This window comes from Dermacentor silvarum, chromosome 1 (genome assembly GCF_013339745.2).
Source record: "Dermacentor silvarum isolate Dsil-2018 chromosome 1, BIME_Dsil_1.4, whole genome shotgun sequence".
NCBI classification, from domain to species: domain Eukaryota; kingdom Metazoa; phylum Arthropoda; class Arachnida; order Ixodida; family Ixodidae; genus Dermacentor; species Dermacentor silvarum.
Genome location: NC_051154.1, coordinates 335556035 through 335579742, shown reverse-complemented (window position 1 = coordinate 335579742; position 23708 = coordinate 335556035). Strand labels below are relative to the sequence as shown.

At 48.2% G+C, this 23708-nt stretch overlaps 2 non-coding genes and 1 pseudogene across 2 annotated transcripts; all 3 read right to left on the bottom strand.

Moving 5' to 3' along the window:
- Positions 1–4540: 4540 nt before the first annotated feature.
- Positions 4541–4613, bottom strand: Trnav-cac (transfer RNA valine (anticodon CAC)). Its single transcript has one exon. It is a non-coding gene; the product is annotated as a tRNA-Val (tRNA).
- Positions 4614–6552: 1939 nt separating this feature from the next.
- LOC119443608 (uncharacterized) lies at positions 6553–8835 on the bottom strand (annotated as a pseudogene).
- Positions 8836–22638: 13803 nt separating this feature from the next.
- Positions 22639–22711, bottom strand: Trnav-uac (transfer RNA valine (anticodon UAC)). The gene has a single exon. It is a non-coding gene; the product is annotated as a tRNA-Val (tRNA).
- Between the last annotated feature and the right edge of the window lie 997 nt (positions 22712–23708).

Below are 23708 nucleotides of genomic sequence, written 5' to 3'. Positions count from 1 at the left end.
GGCGAGCGGTACAAAGGTACGGGGAGCATCGTGTCCACAAGATCTCTGTACAATTTTTTCTTTGTAACGGTGGACAGATACTGCTGTGAGAAACGCACATTTAACATCCTATATGACATCACCACTTCACGCAGGTATCCTTTCACAGTTCCCGGCATGTTCTGAGCCGACGAAACAACGAATCCCGGAAGAAGTCTGCCCAGCCGTACTTGAATTAGTGTTCGAAGAAAGAGATCATTTTGATCCCGCAGAAACACAAAGCGTGACACAATTTGTCGCAAAAACAAGTGAACCAGAACAAGCCCACCTTTCTTGATGATGATAAGTGGTTCTTGAGGGAAAGGGAAAGGTTGACGCTATCTTCTGCAGCCCTTGAGGGAGCACGGCTCAGCGCCAAGCTTTCTTGACCGGGAAAAACAAATTTGTTCGTCTCGTCCTCTCCCAAGTTGAGGCCCAAATGAAAGTGGCGAAAATGCGGTGAATTTTTTCTACGCTTACCCGCGCAGCACACAACACATTCATGACATACCATATCTTGGAAACTAAAAAAAGGTTGCAAACAGTGGCTCTAGAAAACATTGACAATTGATTGCCTCTCCAACCGTCAGCCTTTTCCTTTGCTCTCGAAACTTGGTCGAGCCAGTACGGTTCAGGATCACGGTAGCTTCCGAGAGGCACCCCCAGGTACTGTGTAGGTAACCTTGACCAATTCAATCGAGAAAAGGTCTCCGGCGTGTCTTCCCAACTCCCCATGCCAGAAGCCATAACTTTTATCCCAGTTTATCTGGGCTCCAGTTGAATCGCAAAACTTTTCGACTACAGCAGTTGCCTCTTTAATGCTGGCTTTATTTGTGCAGAGAATCGCAATGTCGTCTGCATACGCCAATATTTTAACGTGTGCTGCCTGTAGTCGAGAGCCTGCTAAGCGTTCGTTGTTTTTAATGGCCAAACAGAGTGGCTCGAGATAAGCAGCAAACAGAAGGGGCGAAAACGGGCATCCTTGGCGCACCGACGAAAGCACACGAAAGCTATCGGTGAGCTCCCCATTAACAATGATTCGCGTTGAGCAGTCTTTCTACGCCATCGTTACGCCTTCCGTTATGACACTGCCAACGTTCAGATGTTCGAGTATGCATAGTAGAGCCTTGTGCGAGACGAGCTCGAAGGCTTTCGCGAAATCTATCTGCATCATCGCGACGTAATCGCCAATCGCGTCGCAACACTCTAGCACACTTCGAACCATGTGTACATTTGTTGTAATACTGTGGCCTTTAATACCCAAGTCTGGTGAGGCCCTACCAATGTTTTGATTACACTTTGCAGTCGTTTCGATAAAACTTTCGTGAATATTTTATATTCAACGTTGGCTAGAGTTATCAGGCGCTATGAGCCTGGCAACAAACGTTTCTTTTCGTCATCACTCTTCGGGATTAGCACGATATGCGATGTTGTGAAAGACAAGGGCAATCTTTTTCGGTCATACGCTTCGCTGATAACTAGATGGAGGACATGAGCCAGCGCTGACTTAAAGGTTTTATAGAAAGTAGCCCCTAAGCCATCAGGCCCAGGTGCTTTACCGGGCGCCAACTCGTCTATTGCGCATTCTATCTCACTCAGGGTAATGGGATGTTCTAGCCGTGCCTTAACTTCTTCATCGAGCTTTGGCATCAATGAAAAGAATTCCATCTGGTAGCCATCTTTAGGTTCGCGTGGTTGACCTAAGAAGGCTTTGAAGTGATGGACGATCCCTTGTTTTATGTCGTTTTTGTCGGACGTGATGTCATTGCCTTTAGCTAGCTGGAGGATTTCCTTCCGACATGCGTTCCTTTTCTCGTCTGAGAGAGCTCGTTTTGTTGGCGCTTCTCCCGCCCACAGCTTCTCAGACCTTGATCGCACAACGGCGGCTTGTATTTCTCAGAGTCTATCCTTTCGAGTTCGGCTTTCACTTCCTTTATTTCGTTAACACACACACCCGGCTGGACACTTTCCATGCTGATGAAAAATTGCAGTTGCTGGCGAAGGTTTGTTTCTGCCTGTTTCAGGTTATGCCGAAGGACACTGCTTCTTTCAATAGCCATAGATTTAACTTTCTGTTGAAGTTCTTCCCAATTAATGGTGAAGCTTGCTAATTCGACTGAAATCAGGCTTTCTAGTTCCTTCGCAACAGCATCAACGAAAGCATCGTCACCCAACAACTGCGCGTTCAATTTATAGAGGTCCCAGTTAAAGGTGTGTTTGATCTGTCTTTTCCCACAGGTGGCAGTTACCAAGCAGTGATCGCTATATGCAATGGGTTGCACATCATATTCACTACACAAAGGCACCAATTCGGCTGACACATATAATCTATTTAGCCGAGCGTGGCTATCACGCTGGAAGTGGGTAAACTGCGGGTGAGTACCACTGGCGAAGACACTACCGATAACTTCCAAGTCGTAATCGTGCACCACTGCAGTTAGCAATTCAGCACTCTTATCGCGAACGTGTGAAAATTTTGCGCCGTCGCCAGCAGTGCATACACAGTTAAAATCGCCCAGCAGTATTACCACCTTGTCACAGTTTACGTGCGCTTCAAGGCGATCAGAGAAGGATCGCCGGTCTGTTTTAATATTCGGTGCGTAGACACAAATGACACGGAAATCCTTATCGCAAAAACAAAAATCAGCCACTAAAAGGCGACCTGTTTCACACGAAAACACTGACTGCACACAAATGCCAAAGTTTCTTCGAATGAATATATAGCGCAACTACCTGATCCACCAACAGCGTGAGAAACACACACGTCGAAGTGAGTACGAAAATTGGACACCATTCTGTCGGTTAGCTCTTGGCTATTTTGGTTTCTTGGATTCCCACAAGATGCAAGTCATTATCTAAGAGTAGGCGACTTAGCTGACATTGCCGCCTTCTTGCACCGAGCCCTCGTACATTTAACGTGGCTACACGTAGCGCTACTTCAATATTAGCCGCCATGACTACACGGTCGAATGGTGCCCATCACAGGCACCCATGGAAGAGTGTACATAATGACGTCCCGATAACCGCGTCGAATGCAACAATAGGGAACACACCCGGCCTCTCGAAAACAACACTCAAGTGCAACTTGGGCCCCCGTTCCTGACACGTATCTAAAAAGAATAGTGCTCAGGGTGACGACCATTGCCCTCACCAACCCCCCAACCCGCGTCAAGCTATACACAGTACAGAACTACGGAGGCGGTTTACCCGCCTGCCGTGGATCGGCCGTAATGTTAGGCCGCAGCTTCAAGGTTGGTCTCCTCATACCTGGCGTTTTGGGCGGTGGCTCGTGTCCGCCACTGCTGTGCTGTATCGTAGCCAGGCTATTGGTCTGGTCGCGTGGGCGTTTCCCCGCCTGCAAGGTAGCGAGCCCGCTATGGGTGTCCATGTCTTCAGGCTCCGGGGGGGGGGGGGGGGGGAGGGTGGAGGCCGCTCCCGGATCAGGTGGGCTCTCTTCCTCACGGTTCGGCATGGCTACAGTGCCCTCCACTTGCTCTTGCTGTTCAGTGGCGACGGCGTCATTGACATGTTGCCCCTGTTGCTGAAGTCGTACCTCCGTCTTTGCGCCCCGCCAGCTGCTTCCTTAGCCGTGGACGATGTGTCTTCCATGTCCGCCTCGTCCATGAGTAGGGCGGAGTTGTCGTCGTTGCTCACGGGTCCGGTCACGCTAGCGAACGTCCGCTCGCACTGACTCTCTTCGTGACCGAAGCGTCGGCACGCACCACACCGCGGTATGCGGCTGTCGCGACGAATGTGGCCTGTTCCGCGGCAGCGTAGGCAGAGTGGGGCCCTGCCCGGCACAACCACGAGAGCCAGCTCGCCGGCGACGCTCACCTGATGTGGGAGGTCGTCCACCATTACGCCCGGCTTCAACTTGAGCGTAACCAGTCTTGTGGTAGAGATCTTATCAGTCACGCCGTGCACCCGCCAGCGCTCGCGGGCGACGTCCGTGACCTTTCCAAACGGCGCGAAGGCAAGACGCACGTCCTCGTCAGGAACGGTGTGCAGCTGCCAATGCACTTTCAAGCGCACATCCTGGTTGGCGGGGTCAATGACGAGGCATCGGCCCTTTATGACCTGCAGGTCACCAACACTGACGATCTTCTTCACAGCTTCGTTGTCTTTGAAGGTCACGGCCCAAACATGGCTCATACGGTAGGCCCCGAGAGCCACCACTTCCGGCAGGAGCGATAACGGGGTAAGCGCATCGCGGAAATCTTCCACCCGGTATGGGCGGGCCCTGATACCATAATGTAAAAAAACTGTGTTCACAACAAAACGCCCTGTTGGCAAGTCGGCAAAACAACTTGATACTCGCTGTCCGAGGTGGAAATCCTGTTACCGCGGCCGCTTTGGGCCGCTGAAGCCGCTCCTACGGAGCCCGTCATCTTACGTCCGTCACGCTCGGTGGCCGGAAGCAGAATCCACTACACCACGGGAACCGAGCACGGAGTAGAATATTTCGCTCCCCCTTTTGTTCTGCGCGTATACGATCGCAATAGAAATAAAAATGAAAAAGCTTTGTTCCCGCCCGGGATCGAACCGGGGAACTTGCGCGTGTGAGGCGCACGTGATAACCACTACACCACGGGAACTTTTTTTTCTTTATTGCCTACTTAGCATATAAAACAATCATGTACCGTGCATTGTCACGTATAAAAGTGCTGTCACATAACTTTCAGCACGTGAGGGGTTAAAAACGCAATCGCTTAATCAAAGACAGTTCCCCCAAAAGTGGGTACCACTCCGGCTTCTCATTTTGAATTTTGTACACTTCTCTCAAGTATTCTACACTTTCGATGAAATTATCTCGTGCCGATCGAGGATTCAAGTCCTCGTTGCGCACGGCCATCCGCGTCCTCGACACGCTGTGGAGTACGAGTGCCATGAACATATCGTAGGGCACACCCCCTACGTTTTTGACAGGCAGAAAACGGATGCCGTACGGTGTTACGGGCAAGCCTTTCTTCAAGGTCCTCTGAAGGATGTCCCAGAGAAAGACTGCATCACTACAATCCAGACATATGTGTTCAACTGTCTCCGGCTTTTTGCAGATGATGCAGTCTACAGACCAGGCAACAAATATGCCTTTTTCTCGCAGCCAAGGTTTGGTAGGGAGTGTGCCACTGTGTAGCTTGAAAAAGAAAGTTTTGACTGATGGTCGCACAGGTATCTTTTTGACTCTGCCTAAAACATCGTCTCCGGGACCTCTTGGGTATAGTTATCGGTAAACAGGCAATGGCAACATGGCTTCTATAAGATCCCTGCATAATTTCTTTCGTTTAACTCCAGGGAGATATTCCATCGAAAAGCGTAGTTTTAGGATTTCGAAAGCCCCAACGATCTCACGCATATAACCCCTTGGTCGTCTTTGTTCGACATGGACCGTTGAAACAATAAATTCTGGCAAATAATTTGACAACCGCACATGTAACACTGTTCTCAAGAAGCAATCGCTTTGATCGCGTAGAAAAATAAACCTAGCCACGATCTGCCGCAAGAACAGATGGACTAGGCCAAGTCCCCCACTGCGCACAGAGCGGAACAAATTTGTGCGACTCGTTCTTTCCCATGTAGAAGCCCACACAAATACTGCCATCACTCTGTGTAGCTTTTGAACAGCATTACGTGTAATAGATAACACTTGAAGAACATACCACACTCGCGAAACAAGAAATGTGTTGCACACCGTTGCGCGCGTAAACATTGAAAAATCTCGACCTCCCCATTTTTGCGTCTTAACGCGTAGGTGCTCCGTTTCATCGTTCTAATATTCTGTTGTGTCCCGGTGGTGTTGGAGCGGTACGCCTAAGTACTTGTCAGGTGTTACCGTCCAAGTGACGTTTTCGTACAAAGAGGGCGTTCTTCGCCAGTTTCCATGCCAGATACCTAGACAGTTATTCCAATTAATTCTACTACCGGTACACTCGCAGAATAACTTGACATCACTTATTGCCACTGTATCGAGCGTAATGCACACAGTGGTCACCACAAGAAGAAGCGTTTATTGATGACACGGGAACGCATATATGGCTGCGCTTGCGCACAGCGTTGCTCTCCTTGTTCGCACAGTGTTGCTGCCTTGGCTGGCCGTTGCATCCTCCTTTCTTTGAAGAATGAAAACACTGAAAACACAGATAGCACTGAAAGCACTCAAGATCGATGCGTAGCAGTCGACACTCCTCGGCTGTTTCAGTCTGCTGGAACCTGTGCGTGTAGGCCAGGCGGTCTGGTGGTCTTCGCGGTCTCGTAGATCGTCGCAGTGAATCTGCAATGTTGGGCACGCCTGGTGTACCTGCTGGTGGTCGCTCCTGTGTGGCCTGCGGAGGTTCTTGCCTCTGCTGTGTGACAGCGCTCGGAGATGAATCAGGGGCGTCGTCGCATTCGTCCGCCTGGTAATGGATGGTTCGATAGAACGCTTCTGGTGTTTTGCGAAGGTGCTATCTATTTCCACGGAAAATCCGGCCATCCTCAGTCAGAACGGTGTACGATCTCGGGGCCACGAGATCTTGGACTTGCGCTTTGATGTCCCATCTACCATTTCGGAGAATTCGGACGACGTCTCCCTTCTGTAGCGGAGCTAGTGGTCTTCCTGCGGTCTTTGCCTGAACATGTTTTTGAACGAGACTTGAGGATAACGCTGAAAATTTTGGAAGTAGCGTTCTTAGACTTCGTCCCATTAGCAGTTCCGATGGTGAACGGCCATCTTCGAGAGGCCACACCCTGTAGTTGAGAACACCCAAATAGAAGTCCTCTTTTTTGGTCTCAGTCTTGCCCAGACGCCGCTTAACCACTTGTACGCCCTTCTCGGCGAGCCCATTGGACCTGGGAAAACGTGGACTTGAAATCGTATGCACAAAGTCATAACAAGCCGCAAAATCTTTAAACTCCTTTGACGCAAACTGCGGGCCGCCATCACTGCAAACTTCTAGTGGTATTCCATGCCTTGCAAAGATCTGACGTAGTTTATGAATGACAGTTGTTGCAGAGGTCTCCTTCAGGTGCTCGACTTCTGGAAAATTAGAGTAGGCGTCATAGGCAACCAAAAAATGCTTCCCGGCGTGTTGAAAAAGATCTGTACCAACTCTGGCCCATGGCATGTCTGGAATGGTGCGCTGGCACAGGGGCTCGTCAGGCTGTCGATAAGCAAACTTCTTGCAAACGCCACACCTGTCAATGAACTGGGCAATATCTGTTGACATTCCTGCCCAATACATCAACTTACGAGCCCTCGATTTGCATTTTCCTAAGCCTAGATGCCCTTGGTGCACTCGTCACAGCATCTCTGTTCGCATGCTTGCCGGCACGACTACTTTGGTTCCCTTGAGCGGTACTCCGTTGACTACAGAACGTTCTTGTGTGAAGGACTTTAGCTCACCTTCTATAGGCATTGATGACTGCAGCCTGGAGATGACGTCTTGCGCCGTTGCATCACTGGCAGTTGCTGCCTGCAGACGGGATAGAGTGGCTGGTCCGACAACGGCAGTCAGGGCGCCCACGGCATGAACTTCAACGTCCGTTGTGCCTTTTTCTGGTTGTTCCCATGATGGGATTCGTGACAAGGTGTCAGCAACAACCAATTTGCTGCCTGGAACATACTGCAACTCAAACTCGTACTTCAGCAGTCGTTGCAGACGCGGTGGCATGTCGCCTATTTCCTTCTTTGAAATTGCCAATAATGGGTTGTGGTCGGTTTCGATAACGATATGTCTTCGTATGACATAATCATTGAACATTTCACAGCCGAATGTTATGCCCAGGGCCCCTTTTTCTATTTGGGCGTACCTTCGCTCGGTTTCTGTGAGTGTCCGCGACACGTAGCCTACCGGGCGCCAGTCTCCTCCATGTTGTTGGAAAAGCACTGCTCCGAGTGCAAATGCTGACGCATCCGTCGACAGTTTTTTGCGAAGCTCGGGATTAAAGATAGCCAGGACGGGTGCTTCCGTCAGCATCATTTTGAGCATGCGCCAACTCACGCTCGTGAACATGCGTCCATTCGAAAACTGTGTCCTTTCTAATCAGGCTGCGCAAGGCCTCAGTATGGGCTGACAACAGTGGCAAGTACTTCCCGAAATAGTTCACGGCACCAAGCAAGCGTTGAACGTCTTTCTTGGTCGTTGGCGGAGGGTGGTTTAAAACGCACTTTATCGGGTCGGGATCGAGCTCAATACCTTTGGAACTAATCTTATCACCCAAGAAGCTGATTTCAGTGCGTCCAAAAATGCACATTTCTGCATTCAAAGTTAGGCCCTCTGCCTGTGCCCTTTCCAGCGCTTTGTACAGGCGTTCATCATGTTCCTTTTCCGTAGAACCCCACACTAGCACATCGTCAATGTACACACGTGTTCGCGGGAGGTCGTCAAATATCTGGCTCATCGTACGCTGAAAAACTTCGGGTGCAGATGCAATACCGAACGGAAGTCTGAGATACCGATACCGGCCAAACGGCGAACTGAATGTGCAGATTTCTGATGTTATTTTGTCGAGAGGAATTTGATGAAAACCACTGTTGGCATTGAGTCTGCTGAAATACATTGCATGCGCTAGATCCCCTTCGATTTCTTCCCGGCATGGCAACTGAAAGTGCTCTCTCTTCACCGCCCTATTAATTGCCCGCGGGTCCATGCATACTCTTAAGTCTCCATTTTTCTTCCTCACGATAACCAGGGGACTTACCCAGTCTGATGGTTATTCCACCTTCTCGATGATGTTCGCAGCATTCATCCGGTCGAGTTCTTTCTTAAGTGGCTTCTTGAGGGCGTAAGGTACACGCCGGGTTGGCTGTACCACAGGGACAGCGTCCTCTCGAAGCACCATTTTGTATTCGCGCCGCGTCCTGCCAATGCCAGTGAATAACCTCGGGAATGCCTGCTTTAGGCTTCCATATGCCTCGCTGCTGTCCACCGCGTTCACTCTGTTGACCAGACCAAGTTGCTCACTTGCCCCGAGGCCCAGAATGGCTTGCTTCTTCTTTACTATGAAGAACTCAAGTAGCACACGCCGATTGTCTAACTGCACGGCGAGGCCAACCTTTCCACTGTGTGGTATTTCGCCACCCCCATATGGCGCAGGACGCTCCTCGTGGGGTACGGCTGCTGCTTAGTTCCGAGCCTTTTGAACAGCGAACGCGGCAACAAGTTAGCCTGCTCTCCCGTATCGACCTTCAGCTGCACATCGGTTCCTTCAATGTTCGTTGTTACAATCCAGTCGCGACTTTCGGGGCCACGCTTACTTTCCGTCGTGCTGATCTCCAGAACGTCGAAGTCACTGTCACTCTCCGCTCCGTCGAGCACGTCATCAACGGCTGCTCGTTTGCTTGTACAGCAGGCGACAAAGTGATTATTCTTCGTGCACTTGTTGCATGTTTTGCCGAACGCCGGACACTTCCTTGGGGCGTGCGAGAAGTTGCAGTGCCGGCATTTTTGGCGTCCGCGTTTAGCTTGCGTTCGTGAAACAGGTTCAATCTTGTTTTCCCCCATCCACGCCCTATTTTGCGATTCGGCAAGTTCCTCAGCTTTGCAGCATTGTACTGCTGTGACCAGCGTCAGGTCTTTCTTTCGAAGAAGTTTTTCTCGCAGGCAAGTGCTGCAAATGCCATACACGATTTGGTCCCGCAGCATGGAATCTCGCAAATCCCCAAAGTTGCACGCTCTTGCTTTTAGTGGCAGATCCCGAAAGAACTGTTCTAATGGCTCTCCGTGTGCCTGACGACACGAGCGGAACACATAGCGTTCGTAAGTCTCATTACACTTAGGCAAACAGTAGTTTTCAAACGCTTTAACCAACGCGTCGTAGTCATTAGCTTCGCCCGGTTATAGTTTTTTTTAATTAAATGTATTTAAGGAGAGGTTGGTGCCTATATGTGGCGCCGGCTACTCCTCTTCTCTTGCATGATAGTTGTCCTCAGAATGTTGTCAAAACTCATATAACTCACAAAACTCACAAAACACATGTACGAACGTTCACGTAGAAAATCCTAACTGAAATATAAATAAATGTTCGCACTACAAAAGAGTTCACATAACATAAATACTCACAAAACTGAAGTGTTTACACACAACACATGAGTTCACAAAGCATAAATGTTCTCAAAACCAAGTTCACAAAGATGATGTTGGGCACTTGCGAATTAGGTCCCTCTTGAATGCCGTGCTCTAATTACAACAGTCTTGTGCGCAGACACAAATGCCACATGAACACGAAGACACAGTAAACATGTAATCAAGAGTGCCTGCTAATAATAATAATACCAGCAATAACTAATATCCGACTCAGTATTCTTGTGATATTTTTGATTCCTGCAAAAATTGTACCAATGCGCGCGCAGCGATGTTTTGTTGTTTTTCTGTAGGCCATGGACCCAAAATTTTTCCTATGGATAGTGGTCGTCTGTCCAAGCCACGTAGTTTTTCTGAAAGCTTCTTACGGGAAGCGTCATGTTTTTTACAGCGTAGAAGAAGGTGTTCTATGTCTTCTTCAGCCTCTCCACATGAGCATGTAGCACTATTAGTTTTTCATATCCTATGCAGGAAGCTTTTAGTATAGGCAGTGCCTACACGAAGCCTATGTACTGTTGTTTCAACCGATCGGTTAATTTTAAACGGAATATTGAATTCTATTCCAGGATCAATATTACATAATCGAGAGTTCTGCGCATCATTTATGAACCAAGTTTCCTTGGACAATTTACCGCATAGTTTGTTCAATAAACAACGCGCGTCACTCATTGTTAGAGGAACTAGTGATAATTCATTCTTTTGATGAGCCTCACGTGCCATTTGATCAGCCGTTACATTTCCTATGATTTCACAGTGACTTGGAATCCACTGGAAAGCTATGTCATGTTGCAGATCTTTCGCTATGACATATGTCTTCTGTATTTCATATGCCAATGTGCTGTTTCTTTTTCTTAAGCTGATTTCATTTAGGCTCAGCAATGAGGGTTGCGAATCACTCAGAATTACCCAGCGAAGAGGTCCTGAATGCTGACATATGTAACGTAAAGCAGAAAGTATTGCGTAAAGTTCTGCCGTTGTGGACGTTGTAAATTGGCAAAGCTTATAAGATCTTTTCTCTTGGTATGTAGGTATATAAAACGCTGATGTAGAGCTTTGTTTCCAGCATGATCCATCGGTATATACGTGAATGCGATCTACGTAGTTAGTGTAAAGATGTGATAAAGTTAATTGCTTTATCGCAACTACGGGCATATCACATTTACGACCTACTCCAGGAATTGAAGTGACTATTTCTGGAATTGTAAGTCGCCATGGGGGATGAGTTGCGCATGCAGGCCAGTATTCGTAAGCAGGTAGTAAGTTTTTGCACCGCCGTATTTCATCATGTATGCGTGCAGCGGTTCTACCTTGAAGGTTTTGGCATAATGGATGATTAGCGTGTTGTGTTGCTAAACGAAAAAAGTGACGACAAGTTTCCGTAAATCTTAGTGCATGAAAAGTTGGTTGGCGGGACTCAGCAATTACCAAAGCACTGGCAGATGCACGGGGAACACCAAGACATATGCGAAGGCTTCTGGCCATTAATCTTTGAATGGTTTCCTCTAGATTACGGGATATTCCATGTAGTACAGGAGCAGAGTATGCTATTATTTGTCCAATGATCGCCGAGTGAATGCGTAATAAAGAAGAGGTTGAACTACCCCATCTCACTCCAACAAATCGACGAAGAATGTTGATTAGGGAGTTGACTTTCTCCTCTAATGCTTTTATTTGGGGAGCCCATGATAACCGTCTGTCTATAATAATACCTAAGAACTTGTGTTGTCGCACAAGTTGCAAACGCTGAGAGTCTAGCACAAGTTGGAATCTCTTGAGGCATTTCCTTGTAAAAGGAAGTACAGCAGTTTTCTCAAGTGAAATAATCATACCTCTACTTTTCAAAAAATCATTAATCACTGTTAGGCCAGCTTGTAACGTTTGCTGAACGGCTTGAGTACTCGTGTCAGAAGTCCATATGCACAAGTCGTCTGCATATAGTGAATAATTCAAGGTAGCAGGCAAGATATGGGGTAATTCAGCCATAACACAGTTAAATAAAAATGGACTGAGTACACTACCTTGTGGAACGCCTTGATTCACTTTATGCTCTGTGCTTTTGCCATCAGCAGTTTCAATATAGATTTTCCTGTCTCTTAAGAATTCCGCAATCCATCTCAGTGTTCGGCCAACTATGCCCAACTGAATTAACCCATGCAGTACGTGAGTGTGGCTGGCTGTGTCAAATGCACGCTTTATGTCTAGAAACACTGCAATGGTGACTCTTCCACAGCTCCTCTCGTGATCTACGTATGTAACAAGATCTAAAATTGCATCCATCGTACACCGGCGCCTGCGGAAGCCCGCCATATTTTCGGGCAGTGCGTTGGTGCATTCTGTCCACCATTGAAGCCTAGCATCAATCATCTTTTCCATAAGTTTACAAACGCAACTTGTCAGGCTTACAGGGCGGAAAGAATCTAACGATAAAGGAGTTTTATCCGGTTTTAGTATCGGAACTACTCGCGCAATTTCCAAGAAGGAGGAAGACATTCCGATATCCATGCATCATTCAGTAATTTTAATAAAGTATTTGTGGCTACAGGACCCAAGTTTTTCAGGGCAGCATATGTGACCCCGTCAGGTCCAGCTGCTGTCCTCTGGCAACACGATACAAGTGCGTTCTTTAATTCTTCTAGTGAAAACGGTTGATCTAGGTCATGATGATCGCTTCTAATAGAAAAATTGATCGATGCTTTGACTTCTTCGACAGAATTACTGTATTGAGATGTCTTTACTGCTGCACTTGGGCGAGTAATAAGCTGATAAAACTCATTTGCTATAGTTGTTTCCGGTACTTTCTGGACTAAAGCTAGTGCTCTGAATGGCTGTTGGTGCGTTACTGGTCCACTTAAAGAGCGCAGAACATTCCATAATTTTGATTCAGGTGTAAAGGGAGTGAGTGAAGTGCAGAATTCCTGCCAGCGCTTTGTACCTAGTCGCTCCAGCTGCCGACCCATACGATCATACACCTTTTGGCATTCTCGGTAATCTTCAAGAAGGCCTGTGCGTCGATATTTTCTCTCAGCTCTGCGTCGTATAGCTCTGAGCCTCTCGTATTCAGAGTCTACACCAGCGTAACCATCAGGAATCTTAACAAATTTTGAACAAAGATTTAATTTGTCTGTTATAAGCGATATTAGACTGTCTGTATCACTGACAGCATCAGCTTGACTTGTAATGTAATATCGAAATGCCTGCCAATTTGTTATGTTTGCAGAGCGCCGATAAGTCAAAAATCGTAGTCTAGGATGCTGTATTAGGATAGGAAAGTGATCACTGCCCCTTGTTTCAATGTCTGTTCTCCATGTTGCTCCACATGCAATATCATTTGAGCAGAGCGTGAGATCGAGGCAGCTGGAGTAATTAAAACCCCGTAGGAAGGTCACTGAGCCGTCATTCAACAAACACGGACCACTCTTCTCAATTGCCTTTTCTAGCTCATTTCCACGACGGTCGCAGTAAGCGCTTCCCCACATGACATGGTGTGCATTGAAATCTCCGCAAAATATTACATTTTTTGTGTATTTCTGAAAGAGGCCCGTCAATGTGGAAAATGAAATATTTGTAGAAGGCTGTAGATAAACGCTGACAATAGTGATATTTACTCGGCCAAACCGAACTTCGCATGCTACGTATTCTGGGATGTCTGACGCTGTAGCACTTAATAGCGCTGACGGCAGGTCTCTTCGAACACAGATCATCGCTCTGCTCAATCCTGAAGATCGAGAGGATGTATAAACAACGTAGTTAGCTAGCCGAAAAGCTTTGTCTACACCGGCCTCTGTAATACATAACACTGGAAAGGAGAACTGAGCCACCAGTTTTCTAAAATCCGCACACTTAGAGCGAAGACTATTCGCATTCCACTGGAATATGGCGGCATTTTGATAACAATTATTCATGCCTCGTCTGCGCAGTGGCTGACGTAGCGTTTTGTAATATCACTTGTTCCATCGACAGTACGGCCTTAACCTCCGGTAGGTTATTTGCCTGTGGAATTGCGACAAGTATGGTTTTTAAAGCAGAAAACAACATTGAAATGACAAGTTCAGCAATAGACGCTGAGGGGGTTCCCTGTTTCGTTACACTTACTGGTTGCGGTGTGCTGGTATTCTGTCGTATGTTAGTCACGGGCTTGTTCTTTTGACGAGGTCCTTCCTGAGGTTCTTTCCGAGCTTGCTGTTGGCTTGGTGATGTCCCAAAACTTTGTCCTCGGTTTTGTGGTCCCCTTGCGACTTTCGCGTATGTCATAGAGGCGTCCTGATGCTTAGGCACTTGTGGCCGAGGTGGTTGCGCTGGCTTCATCGTATTCTTGTTTGGTTCCGGTGCACCACGCTGTTGGGTGCGACCATAGATGATGTCGTGTTGATGTTGAAGAGCTGCTGCCTTATTCTGCGGGCATCCCGAAAATGATGCAGTGTGGGGTCCGTTGCAGTTCGCACACTTAGGCTGTCTTATGGATTTGCAGTCTTTGTGATCGTGGTCTTCTGCACATATTTTGCAGCGCCTTGTTCCTCGGCAGTTTTTCGCTAAGTGACCAAATCTCTGGCAGTTATAGCAGCGCCTGGCTGGCCCCAGATATTCCTCGACTGGATGACTAGTGAAGCCAAGATACACTCGCTCTGGAATTGGTCGGTCATTGCGGAATTGCAGAATCACACTTCTCACTGGGCGCGATTCCACAGTGCCATCTTCTTGGCGTATATAACGGGTCTGGCGTCTAGCTGATGTCACTCCTGCCTCTCTTAAATATTCTGTTAATTGTTCTTCTGTGTATTGTAGCGGGACATGTCTGATTTTGCCAACATTTCGTATGTATGACTCCGGAATAAATGGCTTCACTAGTAAGCCAGCTACTTGCACACATGATAACAAACTCTTGGCTGAGGCGAGAGAACTGACAGTCACTGAGAAGCTTCCGTCTTGGTTCACTCGGAAAGAGCTTACTTTCTCCTTTGCTAGCGTAACGATTTCTGAGGCGACAACATTTGGGTTTACTTTCCAGAACGTTTTCGTTTCTTCAATTGGTTGAAATACCACAGGAATACCCTCGAACCTTCTCTTCTTATATGTCACAAGAGTGAAGGGATCTGCCTCCTCATCACATTCAATCTCAATATCTTCTTCTTCTTCGTCGCGAAGGGAGTACGTCGATGTTTTCTCATTCATGTACTCGTTCTGATCTTCGACTCTCACCTTTTTCGCACTGCTTGCTTCGTCCGACATGCTCTCAGCTTTCCTCGTCGCATCCAAGACGAGTGTCGGGGGTCGAATGTAGGAGACCCTGGCGGCTCCAGGCTGGCTCACAGGCTCGTCGGCTCCGAAGCCATGCTGCGGTAATGGCGGCCCTTGCCACGCTTGCACATCTCCGTTGCTGCCCTCCGCCACGGTGGCAGTCGAACGTAAGCGCTTGGTGTCGTCGCGCCGCTCACCGGTATCAGTGATCGCAGCTGATGTTGTCCTCGAAGCCGTAAGAAGTTGACACGGCTGGCTAATACTGATTTGCAGGAGCACAGAAGGCAAAGCGGCGTTCTCCTATCACTTCGTCTTCTCAGTCAGGTTATAGGTTCATGGTATTAAACACGTCAATAGCGTCTTGACTCACAACATGCAAAAAAATTGCAGCTTTCTGCTCCTGACTGCGTGGCTTCGTGGGCTCCGTTGCTATCAGGTACAGCTCGATGCGTTGCTTGAATGTCTGCCAGGACGCCGCTGCGTTGTCGCCCACTTGCAGGGCTCAGGCGGGCGTAGGTCGGTCATGGTCCCGTGAGCGAGCTACACTTCTGACACCATATATCGAGCGTAATGCACACAGTGGTCACCACAAGAAGAAGCGTTTATTGATGACATGGGAACGCATATATGGCAGCGCTTGCGCACAGCGTTACTCTGCTTGTTCGCACAGTGTTGCTGCCTTGGCTGGCCGTTGCAGCCACTGTGACACTTTCTTGATCATTACAAAAGACCGCGATATCATCTGCGTAACCAAGCACTTTGACTACCGCGGTCATCAAGCGGAAACCACGAACTCGTTCATTCTGAAGCATTTTTTGACAAAGTGGTTCTAAATAGATAGCGAAGAGTAATGCTGACGCGGGACATCCTTGTTTGACACTTGATAAGACCGGAAAGCTTTCGCTGAGTTGCTTACTGACTACAATCCTCGTAGTGCATCCTGTGTACGCCATTCTTACCCCCTCCAAAACCACAGATCCCACTTTTACGTAGTCGAGAATGCACAGAAGTATCTCGTGAGTCACGCGGTCAAATGCCTTCTCGAGATCTATTTGTAGCATCGCTACCCTACTCTCAAAATCATCACAGCATTCCAAAATACTCCTTGCAATGTTAATATTCGTCGTTATAGATCTTCCTTTGATGCCGCAGGTTTGATGGAGTCCTACTATTCCTTTAATAACAGTTTGCAGTCGCCTGTCTAACACACCCATGAAAAGTTTGTAATCAACATTCGCTAAGGTTATCGGTCGATATGATGCAATAAACAGTTGTTTTCTGTGATCGTCAGTTTTCGGAATCAACACAATGTGCGACCTCCTGAAGGATGCTGGTAATTCTTTCTTTTCGTAAGCCTCATGTAAAACAGCGCATAAGGCTTCTGCCACAGCGCTTCTATGTTTCTTATAGAATGCTGCTCTTAGGCCATCTGGACCAGGTGTCCCCCCCCCCCTTTCCAGGTGTCATTTTTTCAATCGATGTTTCAATTTCTTTGACAGTGAGAGGTGCCTCTAAATTTGCTTTTAGATCGTCACCGAGTTGCGGCATAAGTGTTAAGAATTCATCTCTGATTGTGCCGCGGCCCTCTTTCATGCTTCCTAACAATTCACGATAATGATCCACAAACGCATGTTCAATCATCGATTTATCGCTTGTGACGACGTTTTGATATTCTGTCGCCTTGATTTCGTTTTTAGTTGCGTAGCTCCTTTCGTCTGCCAGTGCACGTTTCGTGGGCATCTCGCCACACCAAAGCTTCTCGGCGCGTGCGCGCACCACAGCTCCCTTATATCTTTCTACGTCTATAGTCTCCAACTTTCGTTTAACGTCTTTAATTTCTTTACTACGCATGCCCGGTGGCACGAATTCTTGACAGAGTAAAAAATCTAACTGACACTGCAACTGTTTTCTTCTTTCCTTTGGCTATGTTTTATACAAGATGCCCTTTCAATCGCGTCAATTTTTACCTTTTCTTTAAAACACTCCCATGTATAAATTAAACTTCCGGTGCTACACTTGAGTAATTTGTCTAATTCAATGTTAACGTTCTCTACAAACGTGTCGTCATCAAGTAGCTTGTCGTTCAACTTCCATAGGTCCCAATTGAATCTCTGCTTTTCTTTTTTATTGATGGTAAACATAACTAAGCAGTGGTCGCTGAAAGAAACATGCATAACACTATAGTCTCGGCACAAGGGAAGTAATGCTGTAGACACGTAGGCTCTGTCAAGCCTCGCCTGAATGTTATGCTGGTAATGTGTGTACCGAGTACTCTGAGACAGCACACATCCTACGTCATCCAACTCTCGCTCGTGAACTATTGCATTCAAAAACAAGGCACTACAATCGCGCACCGGCACTTTGCTTGCCCTATCTTCGGGAGTGCAAACATAGTTGAAATCTCCAAGAAAAATAATTGTCCTATCACACGAAAGGTGCACTTCAAGGTTTTCGAAAAACGTTTTGCGCTCTTGCTCTCTATTTGGTGCATAAACACAAACAACCCGCCAACTCACGCCAGAAAAAGAAAAATCGCACACAATTATTCGTCCTAAAGTATCATTATATAAACACTCTACGGCAATACCAATTGAATTCTTCAAAATAAGTAAGCAACCACCGGATGTACCATGAGAATGGCTGACACATACATTGTAGCGGTCGCGGAAAGGCGAAACCATGCGGTCTGTCTGCTCTTGAGACTCAACTTTCGTTTCCTGTACGGCGGCAATATCAACGTCATTCTCGAGAAACAAGCGGCGTAACTGATACTGCCGCCTCCTAGACCCCAGCCCTCGAATGTTAAGCGTTGCTACGCGTAAGGCTGTTTCTAATTTATAGGGCATGTTGTCGTTATGAGCAGGGCTACCATACGGTTTCTACCTCACGCAAATGCTCGCCAGAAAGCAAGAAAATCGCACGACCTAAATCGGTGAATGTGGGTGTCTCAGCCATTCTCGTGTTTTTCATCGCGGCTCCCATGCAACACTGACATTTGCCTCTTACGCATTAATGTCCTTCCGAGAACAGTCTCACCTACCCAGGTGGTGTAGACTGCAGAGGCGGCTTGGCCTCTGCCCGTGGACCGGCCGGAATTGTCGGCCGCGGTTTGAAAGATGGACGCCTGTTCCCTGCTGCCTTCGTTGGTGGTTCCCCACCACCACCGCTATCGGGAGTACTTGTCTCGTCTCTACCTTCATCCCAAGGGCGCTTGCCGGCCAGGCCGCCGGCTGCGCTCTCGCTCTGGTCCATATTGTCCTGTCCGGCGGTAGCATCCGGCTCCTTGCCGGAAGGTTCAGACGATTCTGGCCTCTCTGAGGCTGTTGCAATCCCTGGTTGCGGCTCCAACGGCTGGTCAGCGGGCTGTTGCCCCGTTGTCGCGTTCGGCCCACTTACTTTGGCCAGGTCTGTCGTCGCTAGCGCTCCGTCGCCCGAACTTCCTGCGTCTTCAGCGTCACGCTCGTCCATGAGCAGCTCGAACGAGTCATCACCACCCACGGGCCCGGTGACGCTGGCATAGGAGAGCGTGCAGTCGTGCTCCTCATGGCCGAACCTCCGGCAGCCCCCGCGACGCGGCACACGGCAGTCACGACGAATGTGCCCCTTTCCTCGGCAGCGTAGACAAATGGGCGCTCTTCCCGGCACAACAACAAGGGCTTGCTCGCCGCTTACGTTCACTTGATGAGGCAGGTCATCAATTTTAAGGCCCACCTTCAACCTGAGGGTCACCAGACGGGCCGTCAAGCCTTTTTCGGTCACGCCGTGTACACGCCAACGCTCTCTGCTGATTTCAGTCACTTGCCCGTACACTGCAAACGCACGTCGCAAATATTCGTCAAGTACATTGTGAAGCAGCCAATGTACAGTCAACCACAAAAGTTTGCGGACCACGCGAGCGCGTGCCAGACTGCCTATCCGCGCCACCTAGCGGTACGCCACCTAGCGGCGACAGGGGCGCTCTCCCGGATATGAGCCCTCTTGGTACTCGCCTGCCTGTTAATTTTTTATTCCCGTGCATGACATTGTTAGTTCGTTGTGTTGATGCAGAGCGCTGTCTGCGATAAGACCGCCACATATCTGGCTTGATAGCAGTATCGGAGCAATCACTGCAACCTTTGTCGACTGGTGTGCCAGTGGGTAGATAAGTTTCACGAAGCGCTGCGACGATTTTTTTACGCGACGTTTACTGGCGCACTTTGGTTGGCAGCATCTTGGTCCAATGAGTGTTGCTGCTTCTGCGTCTTGAGAGAAAGGGAAGGGAGGTGTTTCACTGTCATCAAAAATAAAGAAAAGGCGGATGCATAGAAAATTTTCTTTCACACATAGGCGCATCTTCGCATTCGTCGCTGAAAACGTAGTAGACTTGCTTCAGGCCACGTGGTGATTGCCTATTTGGAAAGATGCCGCTGCGTGTTCCACTTGACGAAAGAAGGCACATTGTGCGTTTATTTATAGAGGGAATACCTCAGCGCGAAATCTGCCGCCGAACCAACAGGAGCCGGACTGCCGTGAATAGGATTATTCAAGCTTTCCGCGACGATGACAGATTCACAGATATGGAGCGCAGTGGGCGTCCAAGGGCCACGACTGAGGAAGAGGACCGCCTGATTACGGCCGCCATCGTGGCTGATCCTTTTCAAAGTGCAGAGGATATCCGAGAAGCGCTCTCGCTCACGGTATCGTCTGAGACTGTAAGAAGAAGGCTGAGTGAGCTTGGCCTGCAGTCTTTCGTAGCAGCACAGAAGCCCTGCCTCTCAGACAGCCAGCTACAAGAACGACTCATGTTCGCTACAGCAATGAAAGATTGGACAACAGAGAAATGGGGCGATGTCATCTTTAGCGACGACTCAACTTTTTCCACGCGCTGGGACCAACGGAAGCGGGTTTGGCGTCCACTAAACTGCAGGTGTGTTTACAGTGTATTGGCAGTTAATTCACGAAGCTAATTCTGCATCACAACATGTTTCACGTAAAATGAGCTTTTGGACATTACGAGATTTTTCTGTAGTGGTATTATGTTGAAAACATTAACGATTGTTTCATAGTACTACTTACTCTAAAGCTAATTAAAAGCTGCCAGTGGGTCTTTCAGTACTATCTAATGATGTTTGCACGTTTTCTATTGCAACTCTATAATAGCATTATAAAGTTCATACGCAAGAGGAATCACAACATTTTTAGACGCGCCGCTGGAACCCAATTGTATGCTATTTCTTGCAGATATCTGCCTAATTACACACAGAGTGTTCTATCCAGTGGACGGTGTTCCGTGAGCGTGTGGGGAGCAATCAGCAAAGATGGCCTTGGTCCCCTTGTGCGTCTGGAAGGGCCCTTCACTGCGTCACGGTACTGCGACGTCATCACTAGACACCTCGTTCCGTATGCGCTGGACGGTCCCTTCAGCGACGGCTGCTATTTTTTTCAACACGACCGCAGCCCGATCCATAAAGCACGTATCGTCCAGTCATTGCTAGAAGAACATGCTGTTTGCCAGCTTGAGTGGCCTCCATGTGGCACCGACTTGAATCCCATAGAAAATGTCTGGGGCATGTTGAAGAAACGGCTGTCCACACGAGCCAACCGCGGCCGCACGGCCGATACGCTGTGGCAAGCGATCGCACAAGAATGGGAAAGCCTGCGCGGTCGACCGGAGATTACTGAATCTTTGTACGAGTCGATGCCCACACGCATCAATAAGGTGCTAGAAAACGGCGGACATTTCACTTCCTACTAGATCATTGAGAGACCTATGTTTCATGACACTTCTGTAAATGTCTTGTGAATAAATTCATCCCCTTCAGACACGAATTATGATGCACTGTCTGCAAATGCGTCAAATGCGCATGGCATCATTTCAAGACGCTCACTATTACATTCCAAGAAAGAAGACGAAGCAATGTGCTGTTTTGTGCGAGTTTCAGTAAAAAAATTAATTAGCGTATAACTCATTATCTAATTATTCTGAAATCCGTCAGCTTCAATGCTTGCATAAAAAGAATCAACTATTAGGCCCGAAACGCATGCACACTTGCTTTTTCGGTTGTATTCGTGTCGACCGGAGAAAAAAAATACTCTTGACGTTGGTCTTGGAACGCGGCACGTCGAACGATTGTCTAACATGGTAGTGTCTCCAGCAAAGTGATCATCTGCAGCAATACGCAGGACAATGAAGTTAACTGACCGCTAGTTGTCCCATCAGGAAGCGGACACGAATGTGCACACTGAGTTTTAGGTCATTTGAAGAAACACGTGGCGTGGGACGCGCCTCCGAAGTTCGAGTCCCCAAACGAGGACGCCGTGTCGCAAAGGGTTATAAAAAGAGTCATCGCACCCGATTATTTCTTATTTTTCTAAATGTAACCACTATAGCAGCGCGGTGGTTCGGGCTTTGCGCAGCAAAACCTGGGCGCAGGCGATCAAATCCCGGCCGCTTCTGTCACTTAGCGATGGGGGAGGAACGGAAAAATTCTGCCTACTGACTAAGCATCTGTGTCCCATGGCTGCCTCACCGCTCATTCACGCACTCACAAAAAAAAACAGCGTGGTTACACGAAAATAGAACTGATAACAGCCGAAGAATACGCTGTCTGATTACTTGTACTGATATTCTGCTCTCAAAATATTAGCAAGTAGCCCTGGCTAACAAAGAGCGCGTCACGTTGAAAAAGATAGGTAGAAAATATTTGCGCACAGTGCGAAAATAGACAGGCCATAAATTTAAGGAGGGATGCGTCTTCAACGTAGCGCTGCTGTCGATCGCTGGTGACGTAGTGGAAGTGTCGCGAAGAGGCTCTTGGCCACGCGCTCGCGTGGTCCGCAAACTTTTGTGGTTGACTGTACTTTCATCCGCACGTCTTGGTTTGTCGGGTCGATGACGAGGCAGCGGCAGTTTTTGACCTTGATGTCTCCTAGGGCCAGGATCCTTTTCACTGCATCCATATTCTTGAACGTCACCGCCCACACATGGCTCATACGATACGCCCCCAAGGCAACAACCTCGGGGAGCAGCGTCAGGCGGGCCAGCGTGTCGCGAAAGTCTTCCACTCGATATGACCGGGAACGGACGTCCGCATGTATAAAAACAGTATTCAAAACAACTCGTCCTGTCGGCAGTACAAATTCGTAATCGTTTTCAACGTCAAAAGACCTGTTACCGCGGCGGAAACGTGCCGCTGTAGCCACCCCTAAAGGGCCTGCCATCCTGCGTCCGCTCAGCTCGGCTGCCGGAAGCAGAATCCACCACGGGAACCGAGCACGGAGTAGAGTATTTCGCTCCCCTTTTCTTCTGCGCGTATACGATCGCAATAGAAATAAAAATGAAAACCTTTGTTCCCGCCCGGGATCGAACCGGGTACCTTGCGCGTGTAAGGCGCACGTGATAACCACTACACCACGGGAACCGATTTTTTTTTTCTTTATTGCCTGCTTTGACACTAGCGAAACAATACAAATGCATATATACAGTGCACCGACATCACGTCAGGCGGGATGGTCATATTAAAATTTCTTGAGGCACACCAGCTCATCAAGAATGCTAACCCAGTCTGCGGGTTCACTCTGTGCACGATACACTTCTCGTATAAAAGAAACACTTTCAATGAAGTTCTCTCGCGTAGAGCGTGCATTGGCGTCAGCATGACGAACAGCCATTCTCGTCTTCCACAAACTGTGGAGGCCCAGGAGCATGAACATATCAAAAGGTATTCCTTGATCACTTTCAACTGGCAGGAATCGAATTCCATACGGGGTTATGGGGAGTTCTTTTTTGAGAGTGCGCTGCAAGACATCCCAATGAAATACTGCGTCCCGACAATCAATGAGGGCATGTTCAATTGTTTCGGGCTTTGTACACAGCAAGCAGTTCGTTGTCCACGGTACGAATATTCCTTTCTGTTCAAGCCATACTTTAACGGGGAGGGTGTTTGTGTGTAGCTGGAAAAAAATGTTTTCGCAGCAGGTCTTACAGGCATACTTTTGACTCGTTTCAGCACATCTTTTCCTGGGCCTCCACAGTGAACAATCCTATACAGTGGGGACGGTAGCATGCTGTCAACAAAATCGACGTACAGTGTTTTCTTTCTCACTGAGCACAAATACTCCAGCGAAAACCGTGCACAGAGTATTCGAAAAGAAGCGACTACTTCACGATAATAACCAGTCGCTCTTCTACTGATAACACTGGATGTAGTTAAAACAAATTCCGGCAGTTCTGTTGCCATTCTCGCCTGAATGACAGTGCGGAGAAAAGCATTTCGTTCATCGCGCAGGAAAAAGAACCGCGATACAATCTGTCTGATGAACAAGTGTGAGAGCCCAAGGCCTCCACTGCGAAAAAGGTTTGCACGGCTGGTTCGCTCCCAAGTGGAATTCCATATAAAGGTAGCACACACACGGTGC